This window comes from Nyctereutes procyonoides, unplaced genomic scaffold (genome assembly GCF_905146905.1).
Source record: "Nyctereutes procyonoides isolate TBG_1078 unplaced genomic scaffold, NYPRO_anot_genome, whole genome shotgun sequence".
Classification (NCBI taxonomy): Eukaryota; Metazoa; Chordata; class Mammalia; order Carnivora; family Canidae; genus Nyctereutes; species Nyctereutes procyonoides.
Window position 1 is genome coordinate 32,958,162 of NW_026575146.1, and position 18,712 is coordinate 32,976,873.

At 37.4% G+C, this 18,712-nt stretch overlaps 1 protein-coding gene across 2 annotated transcripts in view; it reads right to left on the bottom strand.

The window, feature by feature from the left end:
- Window positions 1–18,712, bottom strand: part of PTPRK (protein tyrosine phosphatase receptor type K) — a 523,937-nt gene that overhangs the window by 95,150 nt on the left and 410,075 nt on the right. The gene's annotated exons all lie outside the window — the stretch shown is intronic.

Genomic DNA, 18,712 nt, shown 5'->3' on the forward strand with positions numbered 1-18,712 from the left:
TTCTTTATTTACTCATGATCTTATTCCTGAAGGATTCAGTCAGAGACTATGATGTACCAATGGGAAAAGAAATGGAAAATGTTAATGATCCATAGGACTCAGGAACATGGCAGAAAGACAAAACCTTGAAAATGTGCCCACAATGCCCTTAGAGTCGTTGCTGTTGTTACTGCCCAATTCCCTGTCTCTCTTTTCTTTTGTCATTACTGAGCAAGTGAATTAGCTAATATATCATAATGGATAAGAGTCAACACGTTCTGCTCCATGATTTGTCATGTCACCAAGCTATGGTGTATACTAATTAGTCTAATTGTAATACTAAACTACCATTTACCAAAAAGTGACGCAGATATTAATTAACATTTATTATTTCAATAATGATGTTGTTCATCAAAGCAGAAAAATATCTGGGAAAAACTGCAAGAACACATGTGGATATTCACACTGTCATCTATCCTTCTTGATCTCTATCTTTTTCTAGGAAACAGTCAGGTCTGACAATCCATTCACTGTCACCCAAACCAAACTGGGAGGTGAATGTCCATTCAACTGGAAAATGCTGGCAGGACTAAACACTCTGAAGACTGGAGTCCATCCATCATCGTTTCCCAAGCGTATTCTTTCTCATGCAAGACTAACTCTCATTGTTGAACTTAATCAAAATAATTACTCTATGAAAGTCATGGCCATGGCAAAGTCTACATAGAAAACAAACCAATACACAGCTAAGCTTTAATACACTGATTTGACGATCAAGGCCAAGGTCAGTGCCATCTTGGTACCTCCCTTAACTCAGTAAGAATAGTCCGTGCTCTTGCTAAATGGGAGTCAGTAGACAAAAAAGAAGGAAAATAAATATTACAAAAAGCCCAGTTTGGGTGCTTTTATAAATTTTCATTTTTGAGATCAAAATCTCAGTTCTGTAAAAATAATCAGCATGGTACACAGATGGCAAGCCCAAATTGGGATTCCAGTTCAATGTATTATGTGTGCCATCTGAAATACACTCTGGTGGCCATTTAAAACCTCACAACTACAAAAATACATACATATACATGCAAATTAATCCATCGTAGAATCCAAAGCTTAGATTTTAAATGTTGTGCGCCAGTCTTCTGACTACTCACAGTATCCAGTCTCCTTCTTTCATCACTTTTGTTTTATGTGTTTTACAATAAGCACTGTAAGTAGGTTGGAAGAAAGATGTGGCTTCCTAATCATTAAAAAAAAAAAAAAAAAAAAAAAACCTCTTTATATGTCCAGCTCTCTGCTCACATTTTCCCACCAGGCACAGAAGGGAAGTGATTACACTGAAGTTCAGTCTACACAGTTCAGTTAAAATACGTTCTTCGGCACCACTGACCACCAAGATGACCAGGCAGTTGTAGGTAGTATCTATCATCCACAATGTCTAGATAAACCGTGATTTTACTGTCTGCTAGGTAGCAAACTGATAAACTTTAGAGGTAATGTTCAGGTTAGGCCATACTTTGTGACAGAAGTATCTAGAATAAGAAAGTAAGATTTCTCCCTAAAATACTTGCAGTATATGAATGAAAATCTTCCATAAAATGATGACAAACACCAATAAATACTTACTCCTCTGTTTTAGTATTTATTTTTAGATCTAGTATTTCTATACTTGAGAAACCTTTTATTTTGAATCTGAAATTTCCCCCTTTATAAATTTCTGTATTTCTTTTTTTTTAAAAAGATTTTATGTATTTATTCATGAGAGATACAGAGAGAGAGAGAGAAAGAGGCAGAGACATAGGCAGAGGGAGAAGCAGGCTCCATGCAGGTAGCCTGATGTGGGACTTGATTCCGGGGCTCCAGGATCATGCTCCCGGCCAAAGGCGGTGCTAAACCACTGAGCCACCTGGGCTGCCCAAATTTCTGTATTTCCAAGTGATCACCCTCTTTCATTCATCTTTTCATTTTATCCTACTATTCAGTTTGCACTTACCATGCATTTTAAAAACAATTTTAAAAGCATAAGAAAGGCATTAAAAAATTGAAGAAGATGCAAATAAATGGATATTTTGTGCTCATGAATTGGAAGAATCAATATTATTGAAACGTCCATACTACTCAAAGCAATCTACAGATTCCGTGCAATACCTATCAAAATTCCAGTGGTGGGAAACCTGGGTGGTTCAATTGGTTAAGCACCTGATTCTTGGTTGTGGCTCAGGTCATGATCTTAGGGTCGTTAGATCTATCCCCTCATCTGCTTGAGATTTTGTCTCTCCTTCTCTCTCTGCCCTTCCCCATCTCTCTCATGTTCTTTTTCTCTCTCTCAAGTAAATAAATACATCTTTGAAAAAAGTACAATGGCATTTCAAAAAGAAATAGAACAAACAATCCTAATATTTGTATGGAACCATTAAAGACTCTGACAAGTCAAAGCAATGTTAAGAATGAAGAAGCTAGAGGCTTCTTCACACTCCCTGTTTTCAGATTACATTACAAAGCCACACTAATTAAAACCGTATTGTATTGACACAAAAACAGACACACAGATCAGTGGAATAGAATAGAGAAAATTATTTATGGCAAAGGAGCCAGGAATATACAATGGGGAGAGAACGGTCTCTTTAATAAAAGTGTTGGGAAAGCTGGACAGCTGCACAAAAAGAAAGTAGACCACTAGTTTGTATCATATACAAAAACTAACTCAGAATAGATTAGACTTCGATGTAAGACCGGAAATCATGAAACTCCTAGAAGAAGACGTAGGCAGGAAACCCCTTGAAACAGGTCTTTGTGATGATTTTTTGAATGACACAAAAAAGTGAAAGCAAGAAAAGCAAAATCAGATAAGTGGGACTGCATCATACTAAATAAAAAGCTTCTATAGAGCAAAGAAAATCATCGACAAGATGATAAGGAAACCTACTCAATGAAAGAAGATAATTTACACCTCGTATACCTAATATCATCGACAAGATGATAAGGAAACCTACTCAATGGAAGAAGATAATTTACACCTCGTAATACCTAATGAGTATACCTAATAAGGGGCTAATAACCAAAATATGTAAAGAACTCATACTACTCAATAGCAAAAAAAAAATCTAATTAAAAAATGGGCAGCAGATCTGAATAGACATTTGCCCAAAGATGACATTTAGATGGCCAAAGGGTATATGAAAAGATGCTGAACATCATTCATCAGTATAAGGAAATGCAAATGAAAGACACAATGAGATGTCAGCTTATACCAATCAGAATAACTACTATCAAAAAGAGGAAAAATAACAAGTGTTGGCAAAGAAAAAGGAGCCCTTGGGCACTGCTGCTGTAAATGTAAACTGGTGCAATCACTAGGAAAACAGAATGTGGAGGTTCCTCAAAAAATGAAAAATAGAACTACCATATGATCCTGTAATTCCACTTTTGGGTATTTACACAAAATAAAACAAAACACTAACCTGGAAGACACATGCACTCCCGTATTTATTGAAGCATTATTCATAAAGCCAAGATATGGAAACAACTGAAATGTGCATGTGTATATACATATAAACAGTGGAATATTATTCAGCCATAAAAATAATGAAATCTTGCCATTTGTGGCAACATGACTGGACCTTGAGAGTTAACATGCTCAGTGAAATGTCAGGCAGATAAAGACAAATACCATATGATTTCTCTTACATGAGGAATCTAAAAAAAATAAAAAAAAAAGTAAAAAAGAAAAAAAGTGAATGAAGTTCATAGGTACAGACAATAGACTGATGGTTGCCATAAGTGGGAGTATAGGGATGCATAAATTGTAAAGGGGTTATACATTTATTAAAAATTAAATTAAAAATGTAATTGTGTTAGAGATGTGTGACATAACTTCATTTAAGGGAGTGGGGAAAAAAATTACCTAAGTAACCTACGAGATGAGTAGAGACAATGAGACAATAAACAAAAACAAAAACAGCAGATATTCCTAGTAATGATCTAAAGTTTACAGATGACTTTGGGGTGCAGTCATAGAGACATGATGTTTCTGAACAGCAAATGCAGAGGCCTGTTCAAAGAAAAAAAAACCTGTCAGAAAACCTGTCACACCTGTCAGAATGGATAAAATCAAAAACAGAAGAAACAACACATGTTGGTGAGGATGTGGGCAAAAAGGAACCCTCTTGTATTGTGGGTAGAGATGCAAACTGATGAGCCACTCTGGAAAACTGTATGGAATCTCAGTTAATTGGATGTTCATTATTGAGCTACCCTATAATGCAGCAATTGTACTACTGTTTACCCAAAGAACACAAAAATACTAATTCAAAGGGATACATGCACCCTGATGTTTATAGCACCATTATCTCTAAAAACCAAGTTATGGAAACAGCTCACTGTCCATCAGTTGATAAATGGATAAAGAAGATATGATGAAATGAAATACTATTCAGCATAAAAAATAATGAAATCCTGCCATTTGCAATAAGAGAGATAGAGGTCGGGAGTATAATGCTAAATGCAACAAATCAGAGAAAGACAAATATTATATGATCTCATTCATATGTGGAATTTAAGAAATAAAACAAATGAACAAAAGTGAAAAAAAGGGAGAGGGAGGGAGGGAGGGAGGGAGAGAGAGAGAGGCAAACCAGGAAACAGACTCTTAAACACAGAGAACAAACTGATGATTAGCAGAGGGGAGGTGAGTAGGTGGATAGGAGAAGTAGGGGATAGGGATTAAAGAGTATACTTATGATAAAACAAAGAAATAATAGAAAAATAATGAATTTAAAAATAAAAGACATATGAATGTGAAAAAAAGTGGAAATGAGAAGTACTAAGGACAAAAGGAAGCTATTCAACACTTTATAGACTAAGAGTCTTAAGCAAATCCTAAATCTTCTTGTTATATTATCAACTATATATTTCTACATTTTCTCCCAAGCTAATCATAAAATAGAAAATTAATTTTGCTATTTACAAATTTAAATAATTATAGAAATAATTATGAAATGTTCTTCTAACTAATCTTATTATATCCAATTTCTTTTTGCCTTCTGGCTTCCTCTATAAAACCCTTCTGTGGAGCACTGAAAACAGGGAACGTACGTGCTATTTAATTCTGCTCTAGTTGAATAGCTATTGGAACTGCTTGAAGAAGTTCTGAATAGCCCTAGAGCTAAGGCAAAGTATGCACGAACGTGGTGTTTCTCTAGGCTTGGAAGGACAAGACCAGATGCAAGTGTAGCCACACAGAGGGACCCAATGTCAAAAGCAAAAGCAACTTGGAGACAAGAGAAAGAAAAGCAAAAATGAATGATTAAGACCTCATCAAGATAAAAAGCTTCTGCGCAGTGAAGGAAATCACCAACAAAACTAAAAGGCAGCCTATGGAATGGGAGAAGATAGTTGCAAGCTACATATCTGATAGAGGGTTAGCATCCAAAATCTATAAAGAATTTAACAAATTCAACACCCAAAAACCAAGTAATCCAGTTAAGAAATGCCAGAAGACATGAATAGATATTTTTCCAAAGAAGACATCCAGATGGCCAACAGACACAAGAAAAGGTACTCAATATCACTGATTATCAGGCAAAGACAAATCAAAACCACGATGAGATATCACCCCACACCTGTCTGAATGGCTACAATTAACAACACAGGAAACCACAGATGTGGAGAAAGGGGAACCTTCTTACCCTGTTGGTGAGAATGCAAACTGGTGCAGCCACTCTGGAAAACAGTGTGCAGGGTCCTCAGAAAGTTAAAAAAGGACTGCCTTACAATCCAGTAACTGCATTACTAGGCATTTACCCAAAGGACACAAAAATACTGATTCAAAGGGCACCTGGATGTTTATAGCAGTATTATCAAAGGTAGCCAATTGTCCATCGACTGGTGAATGAATAAACATACACATTACATATGTGTATATATTTTATATATATATAAATATAATGGAATATATATTAGAATATTACTTGGCTATCAAAAAGAATGAAATCTTGCCATTTGCAACATCTAGGGATGGCACTAGAGTATATCACGCTAAACAAAGCCAAGCAGAGAAAGACAAAGACCGTATGATTCCACTCATATGTGGGATTTAGGAAACAAAACAGTTGAACATATAGGAAGGGGGAAAAAGAGAGAAGGAAACAAAGCATAAGAGACTCTTAAAGACAGACAACAAACTGAGGGTTGATGGAGGGAGGGGGTGAGGGATGGGCTAATGGGTGATGGGGATTAAGGAGGGCTCTGGTTATTATGAGCACTGAGTGTTGTATGTAAGGGATGAACCACTGAATACTACTCCTGACATCAATATTACACTATATATTAACTAACTAGAATTTAAATAAAAATTTGAAAAAAGAAAAAAGCAGAAGTAATTCACTACTTTTTACCTTCTTAATCTCATATTCAATAAATAGGTACATAGATAAATGCTACACAGCTTGTGGGAAAAAAAAGTACCTCTACATCCTCAATTTAAAAAGTTATATTTATTATGTAGTATGTAAAAAAATACCTAGGGTTCAACTTTGAGAGTGAGAATTTTGTTTTGGTGTATTTAAGTGTTGCTTACTTTGACCCTCATATAAGTCATATTTTAAAAATTCACATTTAAAATTAGGGAAGGGTAGCTTTATAAATTCTACATATCTGTATATAAACCACTACCACAATTTCAGTAACCAGTACTTTATTAACTGGTATATAACAACAAAGAGTTGTGAAAAAAATAGTTTTCTGAGAGGCAAAGATTCATTCTACAAGGTCAATATAGCATTTCAAAATTTGTATTTTTTTACAGTTGCTTAAATAAATGCACTGTTATTACTAAAATAGTGACTTACAACATAATTTTACTTTAACCTAGTGTAATACTCAGAAACACACATTCAACAAAATAAACACATACACATGCAGCACAAAACTCAATTATTTTGAGCTCTCTGGCATCTGCAATAACTCAGACAAAGTCACTAATTACATTCTTTCTGAATTGGCATGTGCCTTTCTTTTTTTTTTTTTTCCCAGTTTTTACTGAGGTGGGACCTTTTCAACTACAACACACACACATACATATTCACACATGTATGTTTATATACACGTACTTCCCACATGATAGGCACTTTGCTATGCCACTCCTCTGAATTCTCTGAGGTCTGATGCGGGTAGGCAAATACATACATACACAGCGATTTATATATTAGAGTATAAATAGCAAGACTCAAGTCTGTTCTACTACTATGACATTAAATGAGAGAAAATTCTCTCAACAAATTCAATGATAAAATGACCTAACATCCTCACAATGATCAATTATTCTTGTGCCTCACCAATAACTTCACTGTATTTCTAAGATATGAATATATATAAAAAATAAATTTTTAAATCAAAGTAATAGTTCTAGAATAATCTGGGGTAGAAAAATATTTCCAAAAACTCATTATGTTATATACAAACTGGGTATAAGTGCTGTTTTGAGGACTAAATAATTTAAAGAAATGGCCTAGCACAGGGAATGGCACATAGAGGCATCATAGTAAATAGCATCAATAGCGAACAACATAACCATAACAATGATAAAACAACGGAGATCGTATTCATTGATGCACTGCCAAGTGTTCTGAAATTTAGTAAATGTTTTTTCTTTCCAATTTTTTACTTTCTGTCTTCAAATCTTTATTAGGTACTCCCACACATGTGATTTTCTAAAACTCTTTCTTTCTCTCTTGTTTTTGCTTTTCTAGTAAAAGGACATTTGGAAAAGAAACAAGAAATTGAAGAGATTGAATTTTGTGGGGCAAAATTTTGGCAGAAACTTAGGAAGAGGCACAGCAAGAGAGCAACCTTCAGGCAGCAAAGGATCACATTAAAATATTTTATATAAGTCATTTACCTGTTATAAAACAAAAACAGATTGCCTATCACATAAAGTGCACAACACCAGATACCATGGAGAAGGCTAACATGAAAGAAACAATAATAGGCCTCAGGGAGCTTAACATGCATTAAGTAAAGATGGTAGTTAAGAAAAAAAGATAAATAATTAAAATAGGATGATATGATATAAGCGGTATGTGAATAGAATACAATACTGTGGGAATTCAAAAGGGAGAAAGAACTTCCATTTGTCAAATGGAGGATACATTTGCATTAGATCTCAATGGATAAGGCAAGAAGATCTATAGATGTAGTTTGGTAAATAATACAAAAGGAGAGGAGAAAATGCAAATCCCATCTGGTTGCTGAACAAGTTATCCAGTAGGAGATTAGGTAGGAAAAACTGATTGGAAAAGATTGGGAAAATGTTGGATGGCATGGTAAGAGATTGCACTTGATCCCAAAGGCTACAGAGTCACTGAATGGGCAGAAAATTGATATAATGAATTGTTTATGTTAATTTGGAGGTTGTATCCAGTGTGCAGGACTAGAGGCAGAGAAATCTAAAGATTGCAATATGTTAGGGAGAAAAAGGGACCAAAGTGGAGTGACTTCAATAGAAATAGAGGTAACTCTGGGTTGGAAATTGGTGAGCCACGAACAGTTCAAAGTTAAGTTGGTTAAAAAAAAAAAAAAAAAAAAAAAAAAAAAAAAAGAAGAAGAAGAAGTCAAACTTTCTAAATCATTCTATGTTTTGAACTCTGTGTTCCATATATACCCTGTTCCAACTCTTTCTCCTAAGTCATCAGTCAGAGGGGGGTTCAGAGGAAATTAAAAAGATTTATTATTTACGAGAGAGCGAGTGCATGAGCGAGTGGGGGGAGAGAGAGAGAGGAGGAGAGAGAGCCTTAAGCAGGCTCCACATCCAGCACGGAGCCCAACACAAGGCTCCACCTCTCAGGACTCTGAGATCATGGTCTGAGCCTAAATCAAGAATCAGATGCTAATGGACTGAGCCACCCAGGCACCCCTGGAATTAAAAAGGTTTGAGGCCATTTGTGATATACCTGGAAAACAGGGTTGGGGGTTTACATTAAGAAGCAGGTGAAGAGGGCATCCCAGGTGGCTCAGTGGTTTAGCGCTGCCTTCAGCCCAGGGTGTGATCCTGGAGACCTGGGATCGAGTCCCACATCGGGCTCTCTGCGTGGAGCCTGCTTCTCCCCCTGCCTGTGTCTCTGCCTCTCTCTCTCTCTCTCTCTCTCTCTCTCTCTCAGTGTCTGTCATGAATAAATAAAGAAAATATTAAAAAAAAAAGCAGGTGAAGAAACTGGAACTATAAGCGAAATCTGTTTTTTTTCCCATTCTACTCTTCAGCTGATGAATCTCAGCTCTCTTAACTAACTGCGCTATGGACAAATGTGCAACCAAACTGGGATAAAGCCCTCCTCCATTTATTCATTTCTAATAAATCCTAGGAAAATACTAATTTGTAAATCGAAAAAGAAATATGTGATTAGAAATGTCAGTATTATCTGGTTTTCTTTGTTTTCCCTGCAAAATGTTGATCAGTCGATTTTACTAACTTTTCCCATTCCCCTTTTCCATGTATTGCTCCTCCATTTCCTCACTGATCCAGTGAAAATGGCCATATAAAATCAAGAAAAAAATGAAAAGAAATGGTAGAAAATGTACATACACACTTATTACCAACATCAAACAATTAGCAGGTAAATAAAGAAGTTAATATATCACTGCCTTCACATAAATTCTAAACAGATCAAGCCTGGGATAATTTTTGTGTCAAATACCTAACCCAACCTGATAGGAGAAAATGAAGAATTACTTAATAATTCTCTGAAGGTTAAGAAAAATAAAGGCGACATGAAGAGATAGAACATGTTGACTTTGAGTCCCCTCTCAATGGCAAGATGGTTTAATAAGCGGTTCTAGATAATGGATAAAAGGGAATTCAATGTTTTTGGTACTTGCTAAACAACACGTGACATGACAGGTCAATATCCATGTCCTTTTGCAGTGATAATCTCTGGTTATTCTGAAAGAGTTGTGAAAACAAAAGCTTTAGCAGCTACAAGAGAATCAAGAGCAAAGATCATATTTCCCGAGAATCAGTTTTTATTTTTATTTTATTTTTTCCGAGAATCAGTTTTTAATGATAAAACTTATTATCCAGCTGTCAGTCAGAGAAAAACAGAAGATGTCCCAAAGCTCATGCCAAGGGAAAAAAAAAAAAAAAGAAGAAGAAGATCTTGTCAAAAATGTACACAACTAAGAACACTGAAGCGTAACAAGGAGCTCCCGTGCTCCGGGCTGCCTTCTCATCAGAACTCCTCGAAGCGGACTGCAGAGCATAATTTTCATTCCAATCATCAAAACAAATACAGGAAAAGTGAATTTCCTGACTGCCAGGGAAGATACTTGTTAGCATAAAGTAAAAAATAATGGAGATGAAATTTCTGAACAAAGGGGAATTAAAAATAAATAAATAAATAAATAAATAAATAAATAAATAAATAGATAGATAGATAGATAGATAGATACATACATACATACATACATACATACATACATACATAAAATATATAAATAGGAAGAAAACCCTGGCAGGCCTTGGGGGAGGAAAAACTTAAGGTCTTTGGGAGACACTGCCGTTACTTCTCCCTACTGATGCTTGGTGTTTTTCTTCTTTTCCGTGCGCTAAGGATGGAGGAGGATCAAGGTTTTACATTGCACATCTTTTCAATCTCACAGCATCATTAGTCTTGCCAAAAAGATTTCATCTCTGCTCCCATGGGTCAAATTGAGTTAATGATAAGTTGGCGAGATGACTTGATTAGTATGGTAACATGAGGGAGCCTCAGGTCCAGGAATAATCACAAACCAACTGTCAGCTCTTCTGGCTTCCTGGCTGTGTTGTGAAAATGACAAGCGTGCACTCAGGGGATGGAGAATGACAGGGTGTATGGCTCACTCAGCCCTCCCACAGAGTCACAGTAATATTTACCCAGCGCCATCAGAACGATACTAAGCACATCATCAAATTAACTCAAAACATGTCATTTCCACTGCTTTCAGAAGTCTGAAGTTTATCAGATAATTCTAATAGCCTTACCATTTGCATCTTCTCTAAAATAACACTCAGGAAAGCATTTGACTTTTAGAGAACCAGAAAACCAAAGTGACAAGGGAAAAAGACAAAGATCATTCTTTTCCCAATAGATACATTTTCCTCAATGTCTTGTCATGAATCCTCATTTCCAAAACAGGAGTAGTTGAAAATCTGGGGACTCTTTAAATGTTTTTTTTTTTTTTTCCTCTTACATGTTTATGTGACAACATTAGACTGTGTTGGAAGAAAAGTGATTACCACCAATGAATCCACTTCAAGTCATCTCTGATATTGCATATTCCACTTATGTGTCATAATTTAAATAGAACTTAAAAAATAAAGCAGTCTCTAAGATACCTGCCTATACTTGAATAAAGCAAAAAAATAGAAAAAAAAAGGGAAAAGGCATTTTCTTAATTTATGGAAGAGAAAAATCGACTCTTCCTTTAAAAACAAGCTTTATCTTTCATAAAAATATTTAGCAACAGTGTTAATCAGACATAAAAGGGGGAGTGATTTGTATATAATCCTAAAAAAAAAAAACATAAAACGAAAACATAGTAGGTAGTGTAAAACATAAGATGGCTTGAGAGGTCTTGTCTATAGAACTCCAGAAGCGATTTTCAATGCCTTTCCTTATCCCTCAAAAGAAGATAAACAACACACTTCTTAGGTTGTCCGAAAAAAATGAGGGAAATATTTTGTACGCCCAGCACACTGTTTGGCCCGTAGCATATGCTTGAAAATTTTATTTTCTGAACAGTAAGGCAAATAGTGCTGATAAATTTTTATATTTGAAGTTAAAAGCCTAATGAAGATAGAACCTAAGAACCAGTTCTGTACAGTAGTTGCAACGCCAATTCCGATCCCTCTTGTACTCGCACTGTTGGCCCCGTGACTTTGCAACCTGGAGAGGTGGGGCCTCTCTGTGCATCCTTCGGTTGGGGGCTTGCCTCGCCACTCGCTTTGGCACAGAATTGGGCCCAGGGTGATGTCGGGCCGGTGGTCAGCCTCTCCAAGGTCCTGGGAGCTGCTGCTTGTTCTTACACCTCCACCATCTCTTCTAGAATGAGACACGCATGGAGCGGAGCCTGTTGCCCTCGGGGTCCAGAGGTCAGTGCAGCCCGGCCAGCAGGCCCGTGAGGCAGCCGAGGCCATAGGGCGCCCAGCGGCCTCTCCAGGAGGCCACTGCCCCACTAGGGCCCGGTCAACTCCCGGATAATCTTGGGGAGGTCAGCTCAGTGATCTCTCCATTGAACAGCACTTGACAAACCTTCCTGCTCCAGGATGGGCTGCACGAGCCACCACGTGCTTACGGAGCATTCCTTCTGTGCTTGCCACGTGCCGACTCGGTGCTTGACACATGCTCAAAACATGATCTTAAACGAGGGGTTTTGTCTTCATTTCCTGCATGCCGTCTGAGCATAGGGTCATTTACCCACTGTGCTCCCACAGAGCCTAACACATTGAATATGGAACTAATAATTCTGCACAGGACACGTCAGTCCCTTGTCCTAAGCTGTAGTGACCCAGCTGGTTGGTTTCTGGTACCTACTCTGTCGTGGTGACGTGACATTTATTAAGACTGCTTAGTCTTACATATCAACATGGCTTTGTAGGTACATAGAAAAGTGAATCTGTAATGCAGTTTAATTATTTTCCTTCTGAATGGATAGGTCTAACAAAAATGCATTTACACGCATATTTTCATCCCAACAGTGCTAACGATGCTTTGATGCCCAACTAGTGTTTTCCTCAATGATGTAACTCCCTTGGAAGCATCTCACACCTGTCCTTGAACCAGTCAATTCAAACTAGAAACATTATTACAAAGTATATAATTCATATAGTTAATGGAATGCTTAGGGACCATTTTAAGCGAAGCTGTCTCATGACACCAAAGCCTCCATCCCCCTGACCCCTGAACAACAATCACACTATAATGATATTCCAAGTATATATGGGCCATTTTGCTCCTTACAAAGGTTATGATTTTACTACGTCAACTTAGGTCCTCCCTTTATTCTTTCTGTGAACATATTCAATAGACTAATTTGCTTTTGATCCCATTTCTGAAGAAGAGAAACCTTCTAAATTATACTAAAAAAAAAGAGCTATAGTACACAAATTTCAAAAATGATAATGGCTATTGATACACTTTAACATATTTGATTTTAAAATTCAAGTGTCTGGTAACATGCTTGCTTCAGGCAAAGAGAAAGACAGATTAGGACTGTAGGGCTGATGATTATTTGTCCATTTCCTTTTCTGAAGCCGCCATTTATTCTCTGCTTTCATGCATGATTAACAGCTTGCAGATCCTTTGCTTGTAATCAATAGTTGTGAAGTTTTATATTAGGTTTAGAGATTAGACAGCCTTGATTATAAATTTCATCGATTTGTACAGCTTAGCTGTAGAAATCCCTGTACATTTTTCAGAGATTAAATTAAAAGGAGATATATGGCCTACACACACCAGAAATGCCAGTGCGATTATAAGGTGTGACCTCTTTATACTCATTCCTCTAGATGAATAAAACCTATCCAGCGCACTAAAACATGAATCAGCATGTCAACAAGCATCAAGCTGAGATACTAAACAGTGAAAATGTGACAAAAAGAATTACAAAACTGCAAGGAAAACTGCCCAAGACTATAATTAATACAGGAGACTTGCAAGGATTAATTGCTGCAGCTCATTTGTAAATCAGAAAATTGACAGAGATAAGAAGAATGAATTCCTTAACTTCTACCTGGAAAATGGGAACCTATATTAAAACTGAAGATTCATGATCTCCTAAGATAAAGGAACAAGGGCAAAAATTAAATACGGTCATTTTAAAGTTAGTGAATGATCTAATGACTACAATATTCGTACTCAGATCAGCTTTATGAATATTTGCCCCTTAAAAACTTTTAAAGCACCGCTATACGTTTTATGTACATTATTTTAAGGTCTGAAAATGTCCAGGAAAAAAAAAAACTAACTAATAAACATCTTTACACTCAACAAATGTGGGGAGGGGGCGCTAATATTTTCCAACTTCAAAACTTTAGTCTTTGAATGTTCGGTTATGGCTTTTCTATTATGTTCCATCATAGTCCTTGTTCTTTTGTGAAATATGTTTTATTATCCTAATTGATTTTGTCCCCAAATCTGCATAAGTCCCATATATGAAGACACATGTAAGGCAGAAACAGGTGATAGGCAATTTATCTTGACATGTATTCTGAAACATTCATTGCCTTATCTTTGGAATAATTAGGCTTAGAGTATGGACTGAGCCTTGAGCCAATCTATAGGGTCAGAAAAATGTTCCAGTGTGTTTTATACTGACCTTGAAAGCAAATGAAATCCCCTCAAATCCTGTAAGTAAAAAAGTTTCCAGTTTATCATTACACACTTTATTGTAAAAGATTTTATGAAGCGGTTTTCTATTAAAAGTTACTAATATTTTCAAATGTTTCCACAGGACAACACGACATGGTGACACTATATGATAATGATGACCAAAGACATTGCCTTCCTTTGTTTCTATTAGCCAGTACTAGTAAGGCTACATTTTGAAGTATTATGTAGAAGCTCCTAATTTCACAGAAGAACAGTAAAAGAAGAAGAAAGTATGTAAAAGTGCAAAAGCAGGGAATTATTTTATATTTGTTCTTAGTGGTCCTACAGGCCTTAGTTCTTCTACAAAAATCTTGACAATATCGTTGGCTTCTCTGTTCTTCAGTTAGCCCCGAATCTACTTACTGCATCTATTTACAATTATTTACTATTTACTATCATCTCTTTACTGCAATCTATTTACTGCATCGTTTCAGAAGATCTATGGCATTTCTTGGTCCCTCTCTTTAATCCAGGGCCTAATCCTCTCTCACCTAAACTCCTGGAAATTCTGGTTATTACCAATACTTTCAAGTGCCTTCACCCAGACCTTCCAAAGAGCAGTTCTAATTACATAACTTGTTTATTCAAAACACTGTGGAAGGTTTCCTAGGCTAAACAACTAAGTTAAACAAACACTCTTTCCCTAGAACCCAAGGGTCTCCTAATCCACCTTTATCTCGTATACTTCTCCCAAGGACTTGTATTCCTTGGAGAGTACAAGCCAGTCTACCTGTCTGATGCGAAAGCTAATGTGAATTGCCCAATATATGTATTATTTTTCATTTCATTCCATATATTTAGAATATCTTCCTCCTGTAGATGTCCACATGGAAGTACCCGGATCCCCAGTTAAAAATAATACTATTTTCCCAGTTAAAGCCTGCCCCAGGACGCCTTCAAAGTAATAAGTGATCTTTAATTCTCAAAGGCTTTTATCTGCACTTCTCTGAAGGCATTTTAATGCATAATATCTTCCATTCACCTTGTATGTCTGTGCGTTCAGGTCTCCCATATTAACATGCAAACCTGAAATTGGAAACTATGCCCTACGTGGAGATAAGCAGACATGTAAAATGGGCCTTGAGGTTGAAATAGTGCTAAATAAATAAATGTTAAGATAATGAATCAGCAAATACGTTTGAAGCATATAGGCAATTTTTAAAACACAGAATAAACGACAACATAAGTTTTTACTAGAACAAGCAACTTTAACAAAAATTTAGCTAGTAAATACAAAGGGGCCAGATTAATTCTATAGGATATAAAAATAAATAAGACATGACCCCTTTCCTTGCAAAACTCACAGTGTGGAGAAAGAACAGGCCCACACACAGGGAAGCTGCACTTTGATGTGGTTAAGATCAAAGCACTATCGGACCAAAAAGGCCCGCGAAGTTTTACTGATGAGGAACAAGAAGTTGTTTCACCACAGTAAAAACGATCAAGCTCTTTTCCAAAGGATGACAAGGTGTTTTCAGTGAAGGGGGTCAATATGAAGAACCTCCAGAAAAAGTAAGGCTGCAGGGACCCCTCATGCATTCCGGACAGCAAAGGGAAACCTCCACTCGTGCTAAGGCCTGTTTCTCCATCACTGTAGTCACAGAGCAGCAAAGCGTGCACCGCGAAGGTAAGCGCTTCTGGGTATTCATCTCCAGCTGGATCTTTCCCTGAGCTCTGGATTCCCATATCCGTCCCATTGCCTGTCAGACATCTCAGCTGGGATGCCCAATGGGCATCTCAAACAAAATCCGCAAGACCGAGCTCACGCTATTCCACAGCTGTTCCTCCCCTCCCTTCCCATCTCCATAAATAGCTCCGCATTCCAGTTCTCCAGGCCAAAGCCCCGGAGTCATCCGAAGGCCACCCTTCATCTGACGCTTCGCATCCATTCCCTCATCAATTCTCCCTTTTCCCTCTGCAACCTATGTTCGAAGTCTGCCCGCTTATCACTACCTCTGCCACTATTTCTTTAATCTCAGCCACTATCACCCGCAGCTGTAATCAGTGCAACGGTCTCCTAACTAAACTCAAATGAACCCCTGCCTTCCCTTTTTTCTTTTTCCCTCTTCCACACAGTTGTCAGAGGGACCCTGAAGAGCCCCTCCTGCGAGTACCCACCTAGAAGCTGGAGGAGCGAGTCAATCATCACAACGGGCTTCTAGGTCCTACACATGGTACTACTCCCTGTGACACAGTAGGCCGCCAGCCTGATGTGAGCAGGGAATGGGACTGTCCAGCTGCTGAAAAACACAGAAGGCCAATCACCTCCAGAACCTGAGCAGTTGGGGGGAGGGGGCCCAGAGCACAAGCATGCGCTCTTCCCTAAGAACTGCTGCCCTACAGCAACCTGTGGCTCGTCATAAATCATTTACATTGTGGTTTTGACCCCCACCTTGGGGGACGCAGCTGCCAAGAGCCTTCCAACAAGAACCACCCTGGACCAGAAACTGCCTCCTACCCAAGGTAGGAAGAGTCCCTTAGATGACTGGAGGCAAACTGAGTCACAGACCACCCTAGTTATCACCTAGAACCCATGCAAGTAGAAAGACAAGACAGCCCTGGCTCCAGGCACCTCTGGGCCTACCTGCCCTCCCTTCTTGAGAGCGCACATTCACTAGTAAATGCTTGCTTATAAGAGCTTGGCTCTCATTTCTTTCTTGGAACTCAAGAACTGAGGTGGGGGAGCAGGACTCGCTGCTAACAGCCCCACTCCCAACCTTGGGTCTTCCTGCCTGGGACCCACTACCCTCAGTTTAATCTACTCTTTAGGTTCCACTCAAACAAGCCAGGCACGTTGTTGCCTCTGGCAGGAGCTTTGCACTTCCTCTTCTTTCTGTCTAAAATGTTCTTCCCAAATATCCAGTTGTCTCACTCTCTCTCTCTCTCTTGCTATACAGTTTTGCTCAAATGTCAACTTCTTCGTCAACTTTTCCTTAACCATCTTTTTTAAAATCCAGGAACCACCGATGCTTCCTTTTTCTCCCTAGCACTTATTGCCATCTAATATCAGCCATATTTTACTTACTTACATTTTTTATTTACTGTCTCCCCACACTAAAATGCTTGGTACGAAATTATTATCCAATAAATATTTGGGTTGATAAGTGAATGAATGGATGAACATATAAATTAAATGGATCTTAATGCAGTCAGTAAGTTCCTGGAACATAAAAAATGAGCTACAATTTTTTTTTTTTTTTTTTTTTTTTTGCTGATTGAAGGTTACTTTAATAGCAGAAAAGCCACCATTAAAATTCTATGTCTGGATTTAGTTATAAAATGAAATTTAAACTACTGACCATATGTATCCTCTGGAGATAGCATTAACATATTTAATGCTTTAGAAGCGGAGTAACAATTTCATTTTGAATAACAAAAATGTCAAATTACTGGGACAAATCAAGTGACAGGAGGGGAAAAGGTTATTGGAGAACCTTTGAAACACGAAGGTGGAAAATCTTTGACGAAAGGAAGTGTACGTATAATGTTGGAAATTTGAAAAGTGCTTTAAAAGTTCATCAATTATGAATATCAGGCTAGCATAATGATATTCATTTTGAACTGCCTTTTATTATTTTTTGATCTTTCAAGTATTTTTCTTATTTTCCCAACTAGAGAGCAAGTTTCTCCAGGGCAAGGAACATATTTACTACTTCACTTATTTCTTATTCAGTGCTAAGCACCGAGTAAGAAAGCGATGAATATATTAACTTTAAGCAATTTTACCCTAAAGGAGTTGTTATGAAATCTAAGGACTTTGAACATTAAATATCAAAATAACCCTCATCAAGGCAGAGAAAAAAAAATCCTTGAAGTCAATGGATGTTATTTTCAAAGTGTAGAAAGAATAAACTTTTGGTATCTTAGATTATTTGATATTCCAACTTAAAATTTAGATGTTCTATATGAGTTTAATTTGTAAAGAATTTATTTTATTTTAGGTTACCCTGTAGAACAGATGGTGTCATCAAACGCCTATTAAACATCTTTTTCATTCCATGGAGACCCAAAGAATGCGTTTTTTAATTAGAACCTGCATCCATACTGCCTATGTGGGTTTTGCTGTCAATCATGTTCTGTGATTGCTGTGGCCAAGAACCTTTGAGCACTGCTTTTATTTTACAGTAGCCCGTTTCATGGGACTAGAACAAGTTTCACAAGCATATTGCCTAGCCTCTACGTTCTATACCTGGTGCATTACCTAGATTATTGAAGGTAGCCAATAGGAGAGTAGAGACTTCTATTTGTGAGACCGTGTATGTGTATGAAATAAGGTAAACAGAGTGAGCTGTGGAACGGGCCTGCTGGGTACTTAAGTGCAAATGACTAAACATCCGCAT